Genomic DNA, 21,418 nt, shown 5'->3' on the forward strand with positions numbered 1-21,418 from the left:
CAGAGTGAACGGCTGGAAACTGATCTATCAGTCAAATTGACCCAGGAAGAAAGCAGGTGTAGCAATCCTGATATCTAACAAAATAAATTTTTCATTATAATCAATACCAAAAGACAACGACAGACTTTACATATTAGTACAGTGAACAATCAAAGAGGTGGATATTACTACCATCAACTTACATTAGTGCACCCAGATATGTTAAGCAAATACTCTCAAACTTACAGAATAAAATAGATCCCAATACGATAATACTAGTACACATTAACATCCCACTTTCTCCAAAGGACAGGTCTGCCAACCAGAGGATTGGCAAAGAAGCTACTGAATTAAATGAGGCCATACTTCAAGCCCAACTAACTGATATCTACTGAGTATTTCAACCTAAAAAACACAGTACACATTTTTCTCAGCAGCTCAAAGAACTTTCTCCAAAATAGACCATATCATAGTTCATGCAAGGAATTTAAGCAAATACAAGGGGATTGACACAATCCCCTGTATCCTATCTAACCACAGTGGAATGAAGCTAGTTCTCAATAACAAAGTATATTGCAGAAATTACTCAAAAACATGGAAATTGAACAATACACTTCTAAACAATGCCTGGGTAATGGAAGAGATTAAAGAAGAAATTAAAAAATTCCTACAACTCAATGAAAATGAAAACACCTCTAAAAGAAACTTTTGGGACACAGCAAAAGCAATCCTGAGGGGCAAATTTATTATTGCCCTCAGTGCCCACATCAAGAAAATAGAGACAGACCAAGTAAATAATCTCATGTTGCAATTAAAACAGCTAGAAAACATGAAAAAATAGAACCTAAAGTTAGTACATGGAGCCAGATAACCAAACTAAGAGCAGAGATTAATGAATTAGAGAATCAGAGAATCATAGCCAAAATTAACCAAATAAGCTGGTTCTTTGAAAAAAAATAAATAAAATTGATGGACCATTGGCAAGTTTAATTTAAAAAAGAAGACAAGAAACCCATATTAACAGAATTAAGGATGCCATGGGAAAAATCACAACATGTACCCAACACATCAACAGAGCCAAGGTCAAGAATCACATGATTATCTCCACAGATTCAGAAAAGGCCTTTTGATAAAATTCAACATTCATTCATGCTAAAAGTTCCAGAGAAAATAGGAATAGAAGGAACATTTCTTTAAATAATAAAATCCATTTATGACAGACCAATAGCCAATATTATATTTAATGGGGAAAAGCTACAACCAATTCTCTTAAAATCCAGAAAAAGTCAAGGATTCCCACTGTCTCCACTCCTCTTCAACATAGTTCTGGAATCTTTAGCCAGGGCAACAAGGCAAGAAAAAGACATTAACGGGATCCGCATAGGGAAAGAAGAAGTTAAACTATCCCTTTTTGCAGATGACATGATAGTATACCTTCAATATCCCAAAACTCCATCCCCAAACTCTTAGAAATCATATATCACTTCGGCAAAGAAGCAGGATACAAAATCAACTCACAAAATCAGTTGCCTTCCTGTCCACTTACAATGTACAAGCAGAAAAGGAAATAAAGGAAGCAACCCCATTCACAATAACCTCCCGAAAAATTAAATATTTAGGAATTAACCTAACCAAAGATGTAAAAGAACTATTTAATGAAAAGTATGAAAAGTTATAGAAAAAAATTACAGAAGACACTAGGAAATGGAAAAACTTCCTATGCTCTTGGATAGACAGACTTAATATAGTGAAAATGGCAATACTGCAAAAATTTATATACAAATTCAATGCAATTCCTATTAAAATACCAAAGATGTACATCTGTGAAATACAGAAAACAGTCCCAAATTTCTTATGGAATAACAAAAGAACTAGAATAGCCAAAACAGTTCTAGGAAATAAAGACAACATGGGAGAGATATCCATGCCGAACTTCAAACATAACTATAGAATTATAATAACAAAGACTGCATGTTACTGGCACAAAAACCTGAAGACAAGTAGAATAGAATAGAAGATCCAGAAATAAATACACATGCCTACAGTCAGCTGATATTTGACAAAGGAACAAAAGACATACAATGGAAGAAACACAGCCTCTTCAACCACTTGTGCTGGGAAAAATGGGCGGCCACATGCAGAAGACTAAAAGTGGGCCCCAGCCTATCACCATGCACCAACATCAACTCAAAATGTATTAAAGACCTTAACATCAAACCTGAATCTGTGAAACTACTGCAGGACAGAGTAAAAGGGACACTTGAACTTATAGGCACAGGAAGGAACTTCCTGCACAGGGTCCCAGGGTCACAACAAATTGGAGAGAGACTCTTCAAATGGGACTACCTTAAAATAAAAAGCTTCTGAACAGCTAAAGCTATCACAACCGTGCTAGAAAGACAACCAACTAATTGAGATAAAATATTTACCAGCAATATAACAGACAATGGGTTAATATCCAGTATATACAGGGAATTCAAGAAACTGATCTCTCCCAAGACTAACAAAAAAATTACTAAATGGGCAAGGGAACTAAAGAGACTTCTCAGATGAGGAGATAAAAATGACAAAGAAACACATGAGGAAATGTTCAGCATCCCTGGTTGTGAAGGAAATGCAAATAAAGACAACCCTGAGATACTACCTTACCCCAGTCAGAATGGCCCACAAGTCAGCCAACGACAAATGCTGGAGGAGATACAGAGAAAGAGGAACCCTATTACACTGCTGGTAGGAATGTACACTTATACAACCTCTTTGGAAAGCAGTCTGGAGGTTCCTCAAAAAGCTAATTATTGACCTCCTATAGGACCCAGTCATACCACTTCTAGGCATCTATCCTGAACAACAGGAACCAGTATACAAGGACACATGCACCTCCATGTTTATTGCAGCATTGTTCACAATAGCCAGGATATGGAAAAAACCCAGATGTCCCATCATAGATGAATGGATCCAAAAATTGTGGTATCTATACACAATGGAATATTATGCAGACATTAGAAATGACAAAATAATAATGGCATTTGCATGGAAATGGATGGAGTTAGAAGAAATCATGTTGAGCGAGGTAAGCCAAGATCAAAGAGACAAATGGTACATGGTCTCCCTGATAAGTGGATGTTAAATCCAAAATGTTAAGTGATATGACAAAATTAACAGGACTTAAGAAACAGAGAGCTTCCACTAATCTGGTTGAATCACAAGTAAATAACTCCATGCTGCTGATCACATGTATGGTATATATATGTACACTGAAGGGGATCCAGGAAGACAACACAGAACTAGAGTGAATCAGGGAAAAACATACAACAACGGGACCAATTAGCTGCACAGGACATTGACCAAAATGAACTAAGCAACTTAATGGCAGCAATGGGAGGGAGGGAACAAATGAGAAAGAGGGAACAGCTGATGCTATGCAAAACAAAAGAAATGTACATACCACCCAATGTGGAAGAAATAACTGTATTGCAAAGCTCATAGAACTCATAAATGTTATAGACCATGATAGACAATTTGCTCCAGGAAAGATAGAATGTGTTTGTGAGTTTAACTGAGCATCACGATCCCACAATAGTTTGAAATTTGGGAAATTATGTAATCACTTAATCACAATAAAAAAACATAAACAAAGTTGTTCATGCCTATAATCTTAGCTACTCAGAAGCCTGAGATCTGAGGCTCATAGTTTGAAGCCAGCTGGGGCAGGAAAGTTCAGGAAACTTATTTCTGGTTAACCACCAGAAAGCATAAGTGGAGGTGTAACTCCAGTGTTAGAATTATAGTCTTGAGTGAAGAAGCAAAGGGAGAATGCCCTGGTCCTTGATTCAAGTCCTATTTTAAAAAGTAAGAAAATAAAAGCATGCTATACTTCTCAGGCATTTGGAAATATCATTCATTCTCTAATGATGAGGTGGGGGCTGGATGACTTATATCGAACTTGCCTAGGCCAAGGACAAAAATAGACTTGGTAATTATAAAAGGCTATTCATAACCTAGTTGTTAAGATTCTTAAAAAGAATTGAATCTGAAAACTCTTGTAACTAAATAAAAAAGAATATTTCTAGTTTAAAAAGCAGTGACATTAATCAAGATGTGTTGTATTCATAAACTGCTTTGAACAACTACTTAAAGATAATAATAATAATAATTAGTAGTAATAATAATAGTAAAAGGCCTAGGGGGAGACAGGCTTCCTGCAGCCTAAGAGGGTAAATTTTCTGGAACTACTGCCAGACACTTTTCCTTCTGTTTGTTCAAAATTGCAATGTGTGTTTTCCGAACATAATATACATATGATCATGAAGTCTGAAAAAAAATTAACATGGCAAAAACTGCAATACTGAACCACAAAAATTGAAAATGCAATACTCATCAAAATCCCAACAATATTCTTCAATTCAGTAGAGAAAACAATTCAACTTTAGTATGGAACTACTAAATTACAGATGAAACAGAAGACTTAGAAATGAACTCATGGGCCTATATTCATCTTACACACACACACACACACACACACACACACACATAATGGAATTCTATTCACTCATCTGAAAAGATGACTTTTCACTAGTCTTAAGGAAAATGAAAGGTTGGGGAAAATGATACTAAGAGAAAAGAGAAAGGAATGCAGACTCCGAGCAATATAGGTTTCATGGATTCATTCATAGTAGCTAGAAGGTGCCCACAAATCTACAAGTAAACAAGACAGATTATTCCTCGTCCCAGATAGAATGACGTTTATCAAGAAACTAACAATAGTAAATGCTGGCATGGATGTAGCCAATTGGGAACTCTATTACACTGTTGGTGGGAAATTAAACTTGTTCAACCACTGTGGAATGCAGTACTGAGTTTCCTGAAAAGACTAAACAGAGATCTCTTTTAAGACTCAGTAATTCCCCTCATGGGCAGTAATCCAACAAGCTCACATGAAAGCTACCAGCATAACCATGTTCAGGGCACAGGCCCAGAGTTTAAGGACTGGAAAAAATGTTACCATAGTTGTTTTTTTTCCCCCAAATATGAACCATTTGCCATAAGATACCAAAACATGCCGGGTGCTAGTGACTCAGGCCAGTAATCATAGCTACTCAGGGGACTAAGATCTGAGAATCACTGTTCAAAGCCAGCGTTGGCAGGAATGTCTGTGAGCCTCTCATCTCAAATAAACTGCTAGAAAACCGGACGTGGCACTGTGGCTCAAGCAGGAGAACACTCGCCTTGTCTTGTAGTTGACAACGACAGAGCCCAAGCCCAGAGTTCAAGTCGCATGATGGACAGAAAAAAAAAAAAAAGATACCAAATCATTCTATTAGCAGTAGCTAGGTTAGGACTTAAATTTAGTGGGTGATAAAATGGCTTCTTTGTTGAATGATAGGAAAAGATGTAGGCAATCCAAGAAAAGGGAGATTTTTCGTTGTTGTTGGTCGAGGGGTTTGAAGTCTGGGCTTGGACACTGTCCCTGAGCTCTTCAACTCAAGGTGAGTGCTCTACTTCTTGAGCCACAATGCCACTTCTGGTTTTCTGGTGGTTAACTGGACATAAGAGTCTCACAGACTTTCCTGCCCAGGCTGGCTTTGAATAGCAGTCCTCAGATCTCAGCTTCCTGAGTAGCTAGGATTACAGATGTAAGCCACTGTCACCAGGCTAAAAATGGAGATTTTTTAGAAAAGAAAATCCACTTCTTCACCTGTGTCAAAACCTCAGATATCACTATTAGAACATTTCATCCTCAAGTCATTTTTTCAGATATCTGTTAATTTTCTCTTTTCCTTCATGTGAGAATACTGCGGTCAATATCATTTCAGCTGTGGTACTGGATCAATTGTATGGTAATTGCTAGCATCTAAATCAAGAACTGTTACAGGAAAAGAAATGAAACCCTCATTTGGAATAATTGTTTTCTCTTTTTATTACAAATCAGTGATTGATTACTTCCTAGTGTGATATTGGACGTCCAGAGTGATGGCATTTTATTTCTCTTCAGCCTTCTCTCACATGTGGTCAAATATTTAAGAATACAAATATTTCCATTGATAATTCAATAGCTGACCTCTAAGAAAATGTGCATTTGTGGACTTTGCTCTCTTGTCCTTACATATGCAGGGTTTCAATGATTTGTATGTTCTACAAGGAATTCTATTTTCCAATCTTTGTGTGACCAATTTTAGTCTCTCTGATCAGTCTTTCTGACTCTTTCTCTGGAGTCTCATTTCAGTCTGCCTCATAATATTAGTTATTAGCTAAATAATGTACAGAGGAGTCACATTTGCGTGAGCAAGGTAATGAGCAAGGTAAAAAAAATTGTTACCTCCTCCTTTATTTTTCCCCTACCATCCTTTCCCTCCCAGCTCCATAAGTACACAACCCTCCTCCCTTACCCCACCTAAATTGTAAAGTTCATTTTTCAACATAGTGTCTTGTGTATTTCATGGTTACAATGTGTCAACCTGTACCCCTATTTAAGCATTTTGTTTTCTTTCTTTCCCCTCCACAAATTAGAGGAGCGTATATAGAAGATGTAGGCGCACCAACTTCAAATACAGTGAAAACAGGAGTTATAGCAAGAGACAGGAACATATAAAGAAACAAAAAAATCACATCGCACATTATACGTATGTTAGAAACAATAGCAAGAAAGAAAAAACCACTTGTGTCCCTATCTTGGGGTTCATGTCCCTTAACATCATCCTATCTCGTCATATGCAGATAGCTTTTGACCTTTTCTTCTTAACCCAGACAAATATTAGTTATTGAAAATTTGGGAAACCATGGGACCAATGTTAATTTGGACGTGGCTTACTTCACTTAATATAAGTTTTTCCAAAACTTTCCAGTTACTAACAAATGGGGCAACGTTATTCTTTCTGATGGAGGCATAGAATTCCATTGTGTATATATACCACATTTTCTTGATCCATTCATCTGCTAAGGTATTGGGGTTGGTTCCATATATTAGCTATCTTAAAGAATGCAGCAATAAACATAGTTGTGCTGGTAGCTTTAGTATGGTCTTGTTTGTGATCATTTGGGTAAATGTCCCAAAGTGGGATTGCTGGGTCATAGGGGAGCTCTATGTGGAGTTTTTTGAGGAACCTCCATACTACTTTCCAAAGTGGTAGAACAAGTTTTGTACTCCCACCAAGAATGCAGTATGGTTCCCTGGTGGCCACATCCCCTCCAGCATCTGTTGTAAAAGTATGGAATGCTTCAGAAATTTGTCTGTCATCCTTGTACATGAGCCACGCTAATCTTCTCTGAAATGTTCCAATGTTTCTGCTATGCATTTCATTTTGTACTCCTGAACTTGGCGAGTGATTTTAGGTGTGTCTACAACAGTAGAATCAGCATAAATCAAGCCAGCATTTCTTCATTGAAGATACAAGGAAAGGACACAGGTTGCCACATTGTAACAATGAAATATACAAGACACTCTATGGGGGGGGTGAAGCGACATGTTGGGGAGGTATGAAGGGGCGGAATGGTAGGGGAAAGACAAAGGAGGGGGTAACAATGCTCAATAAGAAATGGACTAATTACCTTACTTACGTAACTGTAACCCCTCTGCACAGGGACTTTACAATAAAAATATAAATTGAAAAGATACAAGGAAAACTTCTGTACTTATAGGAAGTTGTATTTGTCACACAATATCAGCAAGGTATTGGTTTTAGGACCACAAGCATATTAAAATTTTGGATGCTCAAATTCTCTACATAAACACAGTATATTATTTCCATTAGAATCTGCCCACAACCTAGTGCAGGGTAATTGCTAAGAAAATTTTTACTACATTCTATGTTTGTAATGAAAAATAAAATTATATGCACTATTGACTGATACCATCTTTTTCAGATAATTTATTTATTGTGAAAATATCGTACAGAGAGGATTTTATTACATGGGCAAGGTAATGAATATATATACATATATGTATATTCATATATATACATATATACATACATATATACATATACATATATATATAATGTTTTAAAATCAAAATATTTTACATCCTTTTTAAAAATTTTTTATCATGAAAATACCATACAGAGTTGTTACAATTACAGAGGAAAGGTAATGAGTACATTTTTATCAAGCATTATTTCTTCCTCCTTGGTTTCCCCTTCCCTTCATATCTTCCACCACCCCCCAGCCCCTCCCCGACCTGCCCAAAGTTGTAAAGTTCGAATTTCAGCATAACGACTTGTACATCTCATGGCTGAAATGGGTCCACCGGTATCCCTATTTGCTTTTGCCCTTCCCATCCACAAACTATATCAATATCAAATACAATGAAAGCCGGGGTTATACCGTGGGGGAGGGACATAGAACACAAAAAAGCAATCATCTTTTGAATATGTTTGAAACAAATGCAAGAAGGAAAAAAATACGAATATCTATATTGGGGTTCATTTCACGTAAAATCAACTTATCTGACCTTTTCTGCTTGTTTCAGACATACACTAGTTATTGCAAATAAGGGAAACCATGGGACCTATGTTTCTTTGGGCCTGGCTTTCTTCACTTAATATACTTTTTTCCAAGTATTTCCAGTTCTTAACAAATGGGTCAATGTCATCCTTTCTGATGGAGGCATAGAATTAATTCCATTGTGTATATATACCACATTTTCTTAATCCATTCATCTGCGGAGGGGCATCTGGATTGGTTCCACATCATAGCTCTCTTAAAGAATGCTGCAATAAACAGTTATGTTGGTAGCTTTAGTATAGTCTTGTTTGTTACCATTTGGGTAAATGCCAAAAATTGGGATTGCTGGGTCATGGGGGAGATCAATGTGAAGTCATTAGAGGAACCTCCATACTTCAATAGATACAATCTATTCAACATCAAACAACTATGTACTAATGGGTTAAGAACAGAAAAGAAGAATTTTGCAAACGAGCAGTTATTAGGTTTAGAGAGAAATGTGGGGAAAAGAAGGATTAGAGGGATGTGGTAGGTAAAAAGAGAGTGTATTTGACCAAGTCCTAATTTCAGAGAGGGAAATAGCTTGGGCAGAATTATTTGAGAGACTTAAAAAAACAAGAGAAAATGAAAAAACAAAAATTTAAATACAAAAAGTGAAACACAAAAATTATGATTAAAAGTTCTTAAAATTATAAAGGTAGAAGGAGATAATACTACTTTTAAAGAATTTAAGCCTAAGAGGTTTTGAATTGAGTAATAAATTTCTGGGTTAAATATGTACACAGGGGAGATAAAGTCTAATAATCAATGACAGGTATGTATCTGAGGATGAGCAAAACAGCAACTCAGTCACCCAAAAAGAAGAAAGGGAAGAAAAAAATGAAAAAGAAAAAAAAAGAAGAGAAAAAGAAAAAAGAAAAAAATGACCAAAAACTCAGTAGAGATTAAAACACACACAGACACACACAGACACACAAACACACACAGACACACAGACACACACACACACACACACACACACACACACACACACACACACACACACACATACCTAAAATAAAAATTATGCGAGGACAAAAAAGATTAATAGAAAACAATTTTTAAAATATAATTTTAAAACTTTTAAAAATTAAAAATTAAAAAAGGTATAAAAAAGAGTTCTTTGATTGGGGAGGGGGGGGGCTGCGTGCATGGGAAGATCTTTTATCTCCCTTGTGTCCTAACGAATCTCTTTGTGGAGTCTCAGGTCTGCTTGTGGTTACTGTCTGGTCTGTCTTGATTGGTTACTTAAGTCAGTTTGTTTGAGCAGGCAGAAAAATGCTCTGCTTTACCCAGGATTTTGTGATCCTCCTTCTTGCTAGTTCAGTGGGAGAGAGATCTGCTTTGATTATCACAAAAGAAGGAGATGGCAAAGAAGGAGATGGCTGTTTCTTCTAGTTTGGAGATGGTGTGATGAGGCTAGGTTCTGGGTAGAGTTGAGGCCTTTCACCAAACAGTAGCTTTTCCCTGAGGGGATAGCTTCTGATATACTCACAAAGCCCAGCCTACAGCCATTCTCAGGGTTTATGTATACTGAATTTCAATTGTTTTTCTAGGCTGCTGTAGGGAGGGGCAGCCTCTGGCTCTGTTTACCCAGAAGAAAGCCACACCTGTAGGGGCCAAGGATCCTCTGCTTGGGCTTGGTGACTTTCCCTTGGGTGGAGCTACGCCTGGAATGTTAGGTCAGGTTCCTGTGACCTGCTAAATGACTCCAGTTTTCTTCCAAGGCCTGAGTTGTTGGTAGCTCCTCAGCCAGGCCTCTGTCAGTATCAAAAATGGAGATCTCTGCTGCTGGGGGTGGGGAGAGGTGGACTTCCCTCCTTTACTTCCTGAGAAGGAGTGAGGATGTCAGGGTTCTACTCACGCTGGAGTGTTGGTTCCGTGGTCATCTTTAGTCTGTGATCTGCAGGATGAAGATATTTGCTCCTTGTCAGTTCTTGCTGGTGTTGAGTAGAATCCACTAGCTCTCTGGGTCTGGTGCCTTTGTCCCGGACTCTCTGTGTTTATGTAGTGTGGCTATGGCCGCCACCACCACCGCCTTGGCACAGCTGCAAGCAAGTGCTCAGGTCTGTCTCATTGACTCAATTTTTACTCTCTGGCCAAACTCTCTGTACAGTGATAGCACACTTGGTGTGATTCTCTAGGCTAAGACTGTTCACTGGAACACTAAACTGCTATCTATACGAAAAATTGACAACCTCCAGCTTCATTTCCACAGTCTTCATTCAACATTCATGAGTATATTTCTTATCAAGCATTGTGGCCTGCTCCTTTGTTTCCCCTTCGAATCCCTTCAAATCACCCTCCTTCCTAATCCACCTCCCAGCCAAAATTGTAAAGTTGATTTTTTGATGTAACATCTTGTACATCTTATTGTTGCAATGGGTCCAGCTGTATCCCTATTTAAACAGTTTGTTTTTGCCTTAGCCCTCCACAAATTATATCAACCTCAAATACAATGAAAGCAGGGGTTTTACCGTGGGGGAAGGACATACAAAGCAACAAAGAAATCATCTCATAAGTATGCTAGAAACAATTGCAAGAAAGAAAAACCATTTGATTCCTTATCTTGGAGTTTATTTCGCCTACCATCAACTTATCTGACCTTTTCTGCTTGTGTCAGGCATACTAGTTTATGCAAATAAAGGAAACCATGGTACCTATGTTTGTTTGGGCACAGCTTACTTCACTTAATATAATTTTTCCAAGTCTTTCCATTTCTTAACAAATGGGCAATGCCATTCTTTCTGATGAAGGCATAGAATTCCATTGTGTATATATACCACATTTTCTTGGTCCATTCATCTATGTTGGGACATCTGGGTTGGTTCCAAATCTTAGAGCTATGGTAAACAATGCTGCAATAAACATAGCTTTGCTGGTACCATTAGTGTGCTCTTGTTTGTGATCATTTGGGTAAATACCCAAAAGTGGGATTGGTGGGTCATAGGGGAGCACTATGTGGAGTCTTTTGAGGACCCTCCATACTACTATCCAAAGTGGCTGAACAAGTTTACATTCCCACCAAAAATGCAGTAGGGTTCCCTTCTGACCACATCCCCTCTAGCATCTGTTGTTATTAGAGTTCTTCATTATAGCCATTCTAATTGGAGTGAGGTGGTATCACAATGTTGTTTGGCATTTCTCTTATGGTTAGGGAAGTTGAGCATTTCTTCATGTGTCTATTGGCCATCCTTCTTTCTTCTTCAGCAAAGTTCCTCTGTTAGTCTATAGCCCACTTATTTATTGGGCAGTTGTTTCTTTGACGATTTATTGTTGGGGCATTTAATTTTCTTAGTTCCAGGTATATTGTAGATATGAGACCCTTGTCCATTGTATGTTTAGTAAAGATCTTCTCCCAATCTGTGGGCTTTCTGGTGATCTTGCTAGCTATGTCCTTTGCCATGCAGAAGCTCTGCAATTCTATGCAATCCCATTTGTCCAACCTTTCTTTAATTTGTTGTGTTTCTGTGTCTCTTTTAAGAAAATTTTGGCCTGTGCCAAGGAGACCTAGGGTTTCACTTATTTCATCCTTTGAATTTTTTAGAGTGTCAGCTTTGACTCCGAGGTCTTTGATTGTGGAGCACATGGGCAGTAAAGATGGCGCTGAGGGGGAGTTGTGTGGGAAGAGCCCAATTTGCTTTGCATTCCATGACTAACCATCCCGTGGAAGCTTAGGTGCATGATAAGGTTCCTCTTCCTCCCCTCCCATGCACACCTGGTCTTTTTTGCTTTAAAAAAGAGCTTGCTCTGAGTTAATAAATGAATTTCCTGCTTCAATTGACTCACTGCTGTGTCTGTTTGTCTCCCTGGCTAAGTGAGGCCACGGAACAGGGGAGCAGCCGCACTTACCTTTCCTTGGACCCCATCCGTCTTTTGTGGGATGGACGAAGACCCAACATCTGTCACCCAACGTGGGGCTTGAAAGGAAAAGATACCGGCAGAGGCTAAGCAGTCTCACAGGGTAAGTGAAACCCTTAGTATGGGTAATGCTATTTCACAGAAGTAAGAGGAAGAGGCAGCATTAGGCCTAGCAGGCATAAAGGAGGACTTGAGAAGTGAGAAGGAAAAGGAATGGGTAAAATTCATCCAAGAATGCACTGAAACATGCACAGTGGAAATCAAAATGAGGGTGAAAGTTACCCCCTCTGACTCAGGTTCCCCGGATGGTCCTAGGTCCCCACCCTATTTCCCCGATTGAGGGAGAGGTACAGCGTCCTACGCAACCTGTGAGAAGGACCTGCAAGACTCGGACCCCTACCAACCTTCCATGGAGGGGTTGAGGGGTGGGGAAGTAACCTAATTGGAGGCCTACCCTGGAAAGGAAGGGCCACCCAGGACCCCGGACCCTGGGCCACAGGATTTGCTTCCCCAAGTGTATCTGGTAAATCTGGCCCATGGAATGGTATCCATGGGAAGCTAAAGATCTTAAAGAGCTCCACAAGGCAGTGCCGGAGGATGGTCCAAACTCTCCTTGGGCCCAGACTTTATTACAGGACATTGCTTATCACCCATGTGTCCCCAAGGACTGGCTGGATGTGGCCAAAGCCTTCTTCACTTTCACTTGTTCTCAGTTTATTAAATGGTGAGCTTTCTTTAAGGAGGAATGCAGAGTGCGAGTGGAGAATAATTGGCAGGCTCAATCTGTGATACCTATTACTTATACCATGTTAAAAGGGATGGGGAATGGTACTCCACTGGCATCCAACATGCCGCAATACCTGGCCCATACCGTGATCAGGTGATGCAGGCAGGACTTGCCACATGGTTCAAAATGGATGATGGGCCCACTGAGTCCCTCATAGCAGGAGTTACACAAAAACCTGGTGAGCCTCTAGTTGAGTTTGTAGTTGGAGTTGAACAGAGTATTAACCACAAGCTGCCAGCAGGGAACCTCCAAGATCAGTTTGTAAAGCTGCTGGTCTGGGAAGAGATGAATGCAGACCACCACATGGCCTGCATGGGATTGAGAGAGTGTTTTCTGAGAAGATGGCTGGTGGCCTCACAGAATGTGGGAATGCAACAGCACCAGTCCCAATCATAAGCTTTAGCTTTACATGCTCAGACATCTGCAATGACTGTGGCTATTACTCAGGCACTGGCAGCCCAGGGCCAAGGAACCCCAAGACCATCGGGGAGAGGGACTTGTTTTAAATGTGGGCAGGAGAGGCACTTTAAGAGGGACTATTCACAACAATCCTCTGCCAACTGGCCCGAGGGGTCCTAACCTCCCCCTACACCCTGACCCAGGGGCACTAAGGGATACCATTGGAAAAAGAATTGTGGATCCAAGTTTGATTTAGATAGGAAGCCCTACCTGGGTGGAGTGGTGGCCATTGATAAAACCTAAACTTGTAGCCCTCCACCTTCTGGTGGAGATAAACCTTGGGTACATATGCCCTTCTATGAGTCCTTGGAACACACCCATATTTGTTATTCAAAAGGCCTCTGGGGCTAGGTGTGTGCTCCAAGATCTATGAAAGGTAAATGAAAGGATGGAGCTAGTAGGCATCCCTAAGAGGTATGCCCTGGACTCCTGCTATACCTTCAGAATATACCTCGGTGTGATTGATATTAAAGATTGTTTTTTTCAATCCTCCTGCATCCGGATGACTGCAAAAAGTTTGCTTTCTCCATCCCTTCTCTTAAGTTTTCCCTGCCTGATTGGAGGTTTGAATGGACGGTGCTGCCAGAGGGAATGGCAAATAACCTGGCCTTTTGCCAACAATACTTGTCCACACTTCTAGGGCCTGTGTTGGGTTCAGATACCTCCCTTGTGTTTGCCTACCCGGATGATATAATCGTGGGGCACCAAGACCTAGGACAACTGGAGGGCCTTCTGGCCCAGGTTCGCACCATATTAAGAAAGGGGGGCTTCACCATAGCACTCAATATGATTCAAAAGTTACCTCCTTTTAAGGTGCTCTGGTTCCACCTTACCTTGACTCAGGACAGTCTCCTTAAGCCTTTGCTGGATATTCCAACCTCTCTGACCTTAACCCAACTTCAGAGCCTTTTAGGGGAAATCAATTGGCTGTTGCCATGGGTGCCTTATTTGCCCTACTAAAAGGCAGGATGCACCAAGAAGTTATTACAATTACAGACAGCCATTGGGCAATATTTTTGCAGTTCCAAAAAGCCCTGGATGAAGTTTTCCTGAAGAGGAATTCTATTTTTGAGCCCATTTCCCTTTGGTGGTTTGGAGGTGTTACATTGATTTCTGCAGTTTTAATTCAAAGGGGGGACCCATTAGAGTGGGTTCACACGCCCCTGGGGACACACCTCAGGTATAATCTCAGGCAGATCAACTTGCAGATGCTATCGTCAAGGGAAGGACCCAAGCCCAAAGGCATTATGGCCTTGAGCTTCACTCCAATGTTTTTCTTTTGGGGATGGCAGACATTGAGCAGCTCACTTAAGCTAATGCCTCATCTTGCTCTCTCCTTAGAAGGTTTCTAGGACAAATTGAGTCCCACCACAACTGGTTCCTTTGATTTTTTTAAAATAAGAGTTGTAATAGTTATGAAGGAGTATCATAGTAATTTTGAATTGCATTTCTCTAATGACTTCTGTTCCCAAAGCTTAAGCCAGCATAGAAGTAGCATTAAACACAACTTTGTAAACCCACTGGCGATTTTCATGGATTTTGGAATATATGTCTATTCAGAATTTGTGCCCAGTTTTAAACAAGTTTCTTGTTAATCTCATCTTTAATCTCTCTATACAAAATCAATAATTAATTCAATGTAGTAGAAAAGAAAAAATTAAGTATCTCCTAAAAATTATCATTTTTCAATTACGTGACATTGCTTAAATCATTTTCTGTTTACACTTGAGATTATATAAATTAATTTATTTAGACCTTTTACAAGGTTATACGTATTTTATTTATTTTACATTGATTGATATTTCCAAAGCCTGTGTGTTTAATTTTCCTTGGTGTATTTCAGTATCATGTAGCTCATATTTCAGAGTGAAGAATAAATGGAAGGAAGCAAACAAAAAAATACAGTTCCTCTCATCTGATGAAGCCTCTACAAGAATGAGGAAAGAGTTCATCCTTCTAAGGAGCTACGATAGGATATCAAAAAGTTAATTCATTCTAATAGGTCTTCATTATCTTTACAATGTAGCGTAAATGATTTAAAACACAATATACTGCTCAGATACTTATATGTTTTATCAGGTTTGTATATTTTCATATGGATTTCACCTCAGTTGTAATTCCTTCATTATTCTGTACCTGATATTTTTACACTATCAAGACATAAGATCACCAGTTTGATTTAGAGCATGAGAAATTATCCATCTGGCTTCCTTGGAAGCAGTGCATATTCAATTGATAACATTATTTCTGGTTGCTCATTACATGTAATGGTTTCTGTAATACATATCACATTCTACGTAGTATTTAAAAATCTGCTTTGTTAACAATATTATATGGATAAAATTGGGGGAATAAACTCTTCCATCTCAGAACATTTTTATATGTTTTTAGTTGTAAAAGTACTGTACAGAGGGGTCACAGTTACACACACACACACACACACACACACAAACACACACACACACATTTTCTTGATCCATTCATGTACTGAGGGGCATCGGGTTGGTTCCATATCTTACCTATGGTAAATAATGCTTCAATAAACATAGTTGTGCTTGTAGTTTTAGTATGGTCTTGTTTCTGATCATTTGGGTGAATGCCCAAAAGAAGGATTGCTGCGTCATAGAGGATCTCTATGTGGAATCTTTTGAAGAACCTCCGTTCTGCTTTTCAAAGGGGTTGACAAGTTTACACTCTCACCAAGAATTCAGTAGTGTTTACTTCTGGCCACATTCCCTCCAGCGTCTGTCATTGTAAAAATATTGAACGCTTCAGGAATTTGTGTGTCATCCTTCGAAGGAGCTATGCTCATCATCTCTGTATCATTCCAGGTTTAGGGTATGTGCTGCCAAATTGAGCACAGAACTTTTTTTTATATATAAAGTGTAATTGATTTTCTTAAATTAGACACTTCAACAAAAAGTAAATGCAAAAGAATGGTCATGAAATATTTATTTCTTACATAAGCACATATTTAAGAAGAAACTCAAAATTGATATGTCAAAAACAAAGTAATTCCAAATATTTGTGGTTCAAGAGATGTGTAGAAGGAGGAGTTCAATTATTCTCTACAAGGCACCTGTCATAATGAACATTGCAGCAAGGGTTAAGGTTGTTAAAGTTCTAATGCTTTAAATGGGTTTAATTTTGGGAATTTGCTTAAATATGCCAAAATAGGGACTGTTTGGCAGGTCATAAAAATTTTCCATGAAGTAGTTAAGATTTATGGTAGCAGACATATATTACTAAGTATTTATATTTCAGAATTTATAGAAACTTTACTAATGAGAAGTTGCAAAGTCTTTGTTTAAAGAAGCACAGTAAAGAGTTAAGAATTTGTTAACTACAATTTAGAGCTTCCTTACTTTATATGTTAGCGAGCAACAAGTGATGATATAAGCCATATACAAATGACGAGATGAGCCATAAATAGTCATCTTAGTGGGTAACTTTAAAGACTACTCATAGCCTATAAAACTCTTGTTGAACATCATAATCTTAGCCAGTTTTAAATGTACAGGAATATGAGAATATAGTAAAATCTAATATGTAGTACACTTCAAATACTGGAAACACGTAACTGGTTTATTTTTCATTTTATTAATCATGAATATTTAATTGTTGTTTTTATTTATTTGTAGCATTGTTTTCCTTGTAGTAATATAATACAAAGTTTTGTAAATTGTCTTTTGGAGGTACTTTGAGAAAGTTACTGGGATGGTCAACCATTTTTATAGGTGCATGTGAGTTTACAAATAGCAAATTTAAGAACAAAATATTGATTAAAAATTTTATCAAGTAGAATCTGAATCAGGAGTGTTGATAAATGTCCACACCTAAAATCTTAGCCCTAGGGTGAATCAGACGTATTACAGAGTTGAGGCTACAAAAATGAGAGACTGTATTTTGTTTTGTTTCTGTTTTTGTTGGTCATGAGGTTTGAAATCTAGAGCATGTGTGCTGTCCCTCAGCTACTCAGCTCAAGGCTAGCGTTACCGCTTTTGTCACAGCACCACTTCCATCTTTTTCTGATATGTGGTACAGAGGAATCAAACTCAGGGCCTCATGCATGCAAGGCAAGCACTATACCATTGAGCCACTTTCCCAGTTCCTGAGAAACTGTGTTTTAAAAAATCATCTAAATAACATTTGTTTTATCTTTGGGTTATATATTGAAATATATGAATATCTTTTTATATTTTTGTGAATTATCATACTACTAAATTTATATTAACTTCAGCCACTTTATTATTCTCAAAGTCATGAAATATCTCTGAGAGATTGCATCTGTGAAAATTGTTTTTGCAGTTATAATTTCTTGAGTAATTTTTAGTTTTTTATCAAAAGCACTTTATATTTTATGTTGGTGGGTTATTGTACATTAAATACCTTCAAATGTACATGTAGAATCTAAAAATAGCTGTATGAATATTCTCATACAGCTCTTATTTATCTGTTATGCACTTTCAGTATTATGATATTTCTCTCTATCTTTCACTCTATCTCATTCACTTGCTTTCTGGTTCATGCTCCATGTCTGCTACTTAGCATTTCTGCTGGTGTACTATTATCTTTCAGGATCCACTGGTTTTGGGAGAACATGATAGGGACCATCAGTTACAATGGCATTCTTTAAGAGTTATAGCAGTGATGTGATATTATTCTTTGCAATGCTAAATGGCAAAACAACAGATCTAAAAATTCCTTTTCACTTTTACTATTATTATAAATTTTATCTCATAGGAATCATGGGGATGGATAAGATACTTTATCCTTTTACCTAAAAGATATTTTTCTTTTATAAATAACCCATTTCTTTTATTATCAGTAAGTAAATACATGTAATGAAAATAAAGCTATCCTATGGATAGATTTTCATCCCTGTTCACAGGGATGAAAAACAAAGTAGTGGCAGAAGTGAGTACAAAGGATAACCATCATAGAGCAAAGATCCTCAGAGCAGTTTATCATGTACACTTTGTGTGAATGACAATGTGCAGGAACTATAGATTAAATCACTGAACAGCTGATATATACGCACATATATTATGTATGTATATTTTTTATATTTGCATATATGTGTGTATATGCCCTTATATATGTACACATGTATGCTCCTATACACATGAATACACACATACATACACACATGTATACCTGGAGAAAGACACATAGTTACAGCCAACAAAAGTTTCACTACTTGATGAATATGCCTTAGACGGAATGCTTGGAACCAAATATGTTGAAGATGCATTTTTCTCTAGAAGTATTTTTACCACTCCTCTTATCTCTTAAAACTGATAGGTTTTGACAGATTCGACTTGCAAAATGCAGTACAAGTGATAGCAAGCCACTTGGAAATCTCATTAAGTAATGGTCATAAGGTGTCTCCCTGTTTCCCACAGAATGCTTGCTCTTGTAGACATTCTCAACAACCAAAGTAGCTGGAGAATACTCTGGTAAAGAATAACGTTATAAGGCTTTAAATGGCATCCTTCTTTGAGCTATTTTCCAACAGCTTGCATCAATTCCTAAGCAGATGAGTGAGTCCTCAGAAGACTGGAGCTCATGTCATTATTTAACCAACCCATTTGAAAAGTCCTATGTGAGAAATGCTGACTGAGGTCTTGCTGATTTATTGGTCAAGAAAATAAGAAAGAAAACTGCCACACGTACTCCGGTGGAGTCTGCTTAGCATGGGAAACCTGCTTTCAGATCTGAGAATTGGGCTTCAAAGAGGCCTACGTCCTGAAAAGACTGGCAAGCCCCTGGGAAAGATGTGTTCCTGTTTTTCTTTTCTTTGCTGTATAGGAGTGCCTATTAATATTTTACTGTTCCTGCTGCTTGTTCTACTTACTCATGCTCAACGTTCCTTTATTCAAGGCTCTTTCTTGGAAGTGTTGACGACTCCAACATCTGATGAGTGTCCTGAGAACATGACTAACTCACCAGAGTTAAGTGCTACCCTAAAAGCCCCTCTTATGTATGCTATTAGACAAGTCATATGGAAATATAAACGTATTGGGGGTTTCATGACGTCACTTCAGCAGAAGGAATTGTTTGTAAGAGATTTACAAGAAGCTGTAGGCACGGCTAGAGCAGAAAGTGTGTATGGCTATTGGAGACTTCCCTTTAATCCTAAAGCATATACAATAGATGCAGGGAGCCGGGGCGAACGCCATTACAAGGCGCCACCCACTCCCTTGCAGCTTTGAGGTCCATATTAGACAGTGCTTGGCGGGACGGTGGGTCCTGGGCTTTGCGCATGCGCGAGCCACGTAGAGTCCCCAGCCAATCCCGTGGCACCTGGTGACGGTGAAAGGCAGATGACCAATGATAGAAAGACCCGTGTTCCTATTCCCTATATAAGCGGCCATGTTTTGGGTGCACACTCTCTCCCGCTCAAGCTCTCCCATCAATTGAAAGGCTCTCCAATAAAGCGTGATCTGAGAAGACTCCTGGTGTGGTGGTCTTTTTTTCTCGCTGGCCGAGAAGGCGTTCACCGCAAGTGGTGCCAAAACCCGGGACCCGCGCGAGAGGCCGAACAGGAGCCAGAACTCAAAACGCGGAGAGGGGACATCGGTAAGTATCCCCCGGTATGCTGTTCACTGTAGATTTAGATATTTATTGTTTGCTTGCATTGCTTCTTCCCTTGTGGCTTGTCTTTTTGATGATGCGCACTTGCCTCGAGGAGGTAGGGTTTGATTTAATCCAGGAAGGATGCAAAGTACTAACACGGCATCAGGATAGTCTATCAGAGTCAGCATCCAGTAAAGGGGAGGAAAATAGGCCTAAAAGAAAAAGGGAAAAAAGACAAAAGGATCCTAAAGAATTAAAGCAGGAGGGACTGCAGCCCTCACAAAAGGAGAAGGGTCTTAGGGAAGAGGGGGTCTCAAGGAGACCCCTATGCCCTTCTTTAAAAGCAAACCGGTTCTCAGCCCTACATGTGGAAGGGCGGGACCAAGAATGCAGTGATCTTGTGAGTGACTCAGAGGAAGAAATGTTAGAGGAGGAGGGAGAGCAGCTCGATCCAACTGATAGTGAAGACTTAGAAGAGGCTGCGGCTTGAGTATGAGGCAGACAGATATGGGGGGTGGTGCCCCCTAGGGGTGGGAGTACCGCAGCAGCCAGGAAGAGGAAACGGAGCTGGCCCTTACCCGTCGGTCCCTCCGCCGTGCCCGCCGGCGGTGCGGAGTCACTTTATAAAAGGAAGCACCTGGTCGCGGTTAGCAGCCGCTTTTCCAGTTTTTGAAAATCCAGTTACTAATGAAAGAAATTTTGAGCCGGTTTCCTACTTCCAGCTTAAGGATTTAGTTGAGGCAGTCCGGACTTATGGAGTGACGGCTAATTATACCACTGCCCTGCTCCGAAGACTGACCGTCAATGCTATGATGCCCACGGACTGGTTTGAGGTAGCCCGTACCTGTCTCAATCATGGGCAGTTCCTCGATTTCCGGTCTATTGTTCAAGACAAGGCTCAAGCCCAATACAGACAAAATGTCCGTGACGGGTACCCGGACTGGACCGTAGATATGCTTCTCGGGCAGGGACCCTACACGGTAGACCAGACAGGATATCCCTTTGAAGTATACCGCCAGGTAAACGAGATCTTTTACAAGTCCTGGCGGGCCCTCCCAAACAAGGGAGAGATGGCTGGCAATCTAACAAAAATCATGCAGGCCTCTAATGAGCCATTTTCTGATTTTGTTGCCCGTATGCTAGAGACAGCCGAGCAGGTGTTAGGAAATCTGGAAACAGCCATGCCATTTGTACAGCAAATCATTTTTGAACAAAGCACCAAGGAATGTCAGAGGGCAATTACCCCAGTAAGAACTCAAAGCCTAGAAGCTTGGT

At 39.3% G+C, this 21,418-nt stretch overlaps 2 non-coding genes across 2 annotated transcripts; both read right to left on the reverse strand.

Annotated features, from left to right (window-relative positions):
- Positions 1 to 7,178: 7,178 nt before the first annotated feature.
- On the reverse strand, positions 7,179 to 7,282 carry LOC138811426 (U6 spliceosomal RNA). Its single transcript, XR_011367384.1, has one exon. It is a non-coding gene; the product is annotated as a U6 spliceosomal RNA (small nuclear RNA).
- A 9,037-nt stretch (positions 7,283 to 16,319) lies between these two features.
- On the reverse strand, positions 16,320 to 16,425 carry LOC138811424 (U6 spliceosomal RNA). The gene has a single exon (XR_011367382.1). It is a non-coding gene; the product is annotated as a U6 spliceosomal RNA (small nuclear RNA).
- Between the last annotated feature and the right edge of the window lie 4,993 nt (positions 16,426 to 21,418).

The sequence above is a fragment of the Dipodomys merriami genome, unplaced genomic scaffold, assembly GCF_024711535.1.
Source record: "Dipodomys merriami isolate MVZ:Mamm:240054 unplaced genomic scaffold, mDipMer1.0.p SCAF_526, whole genome shotgun sequence".
Taxonomy (NCBI): Eukaryota; Metazoa; Chordata; class Mammalia; order Rodentia; family Heteromyidae; genus Dipodomys; species Dipodomys merriami.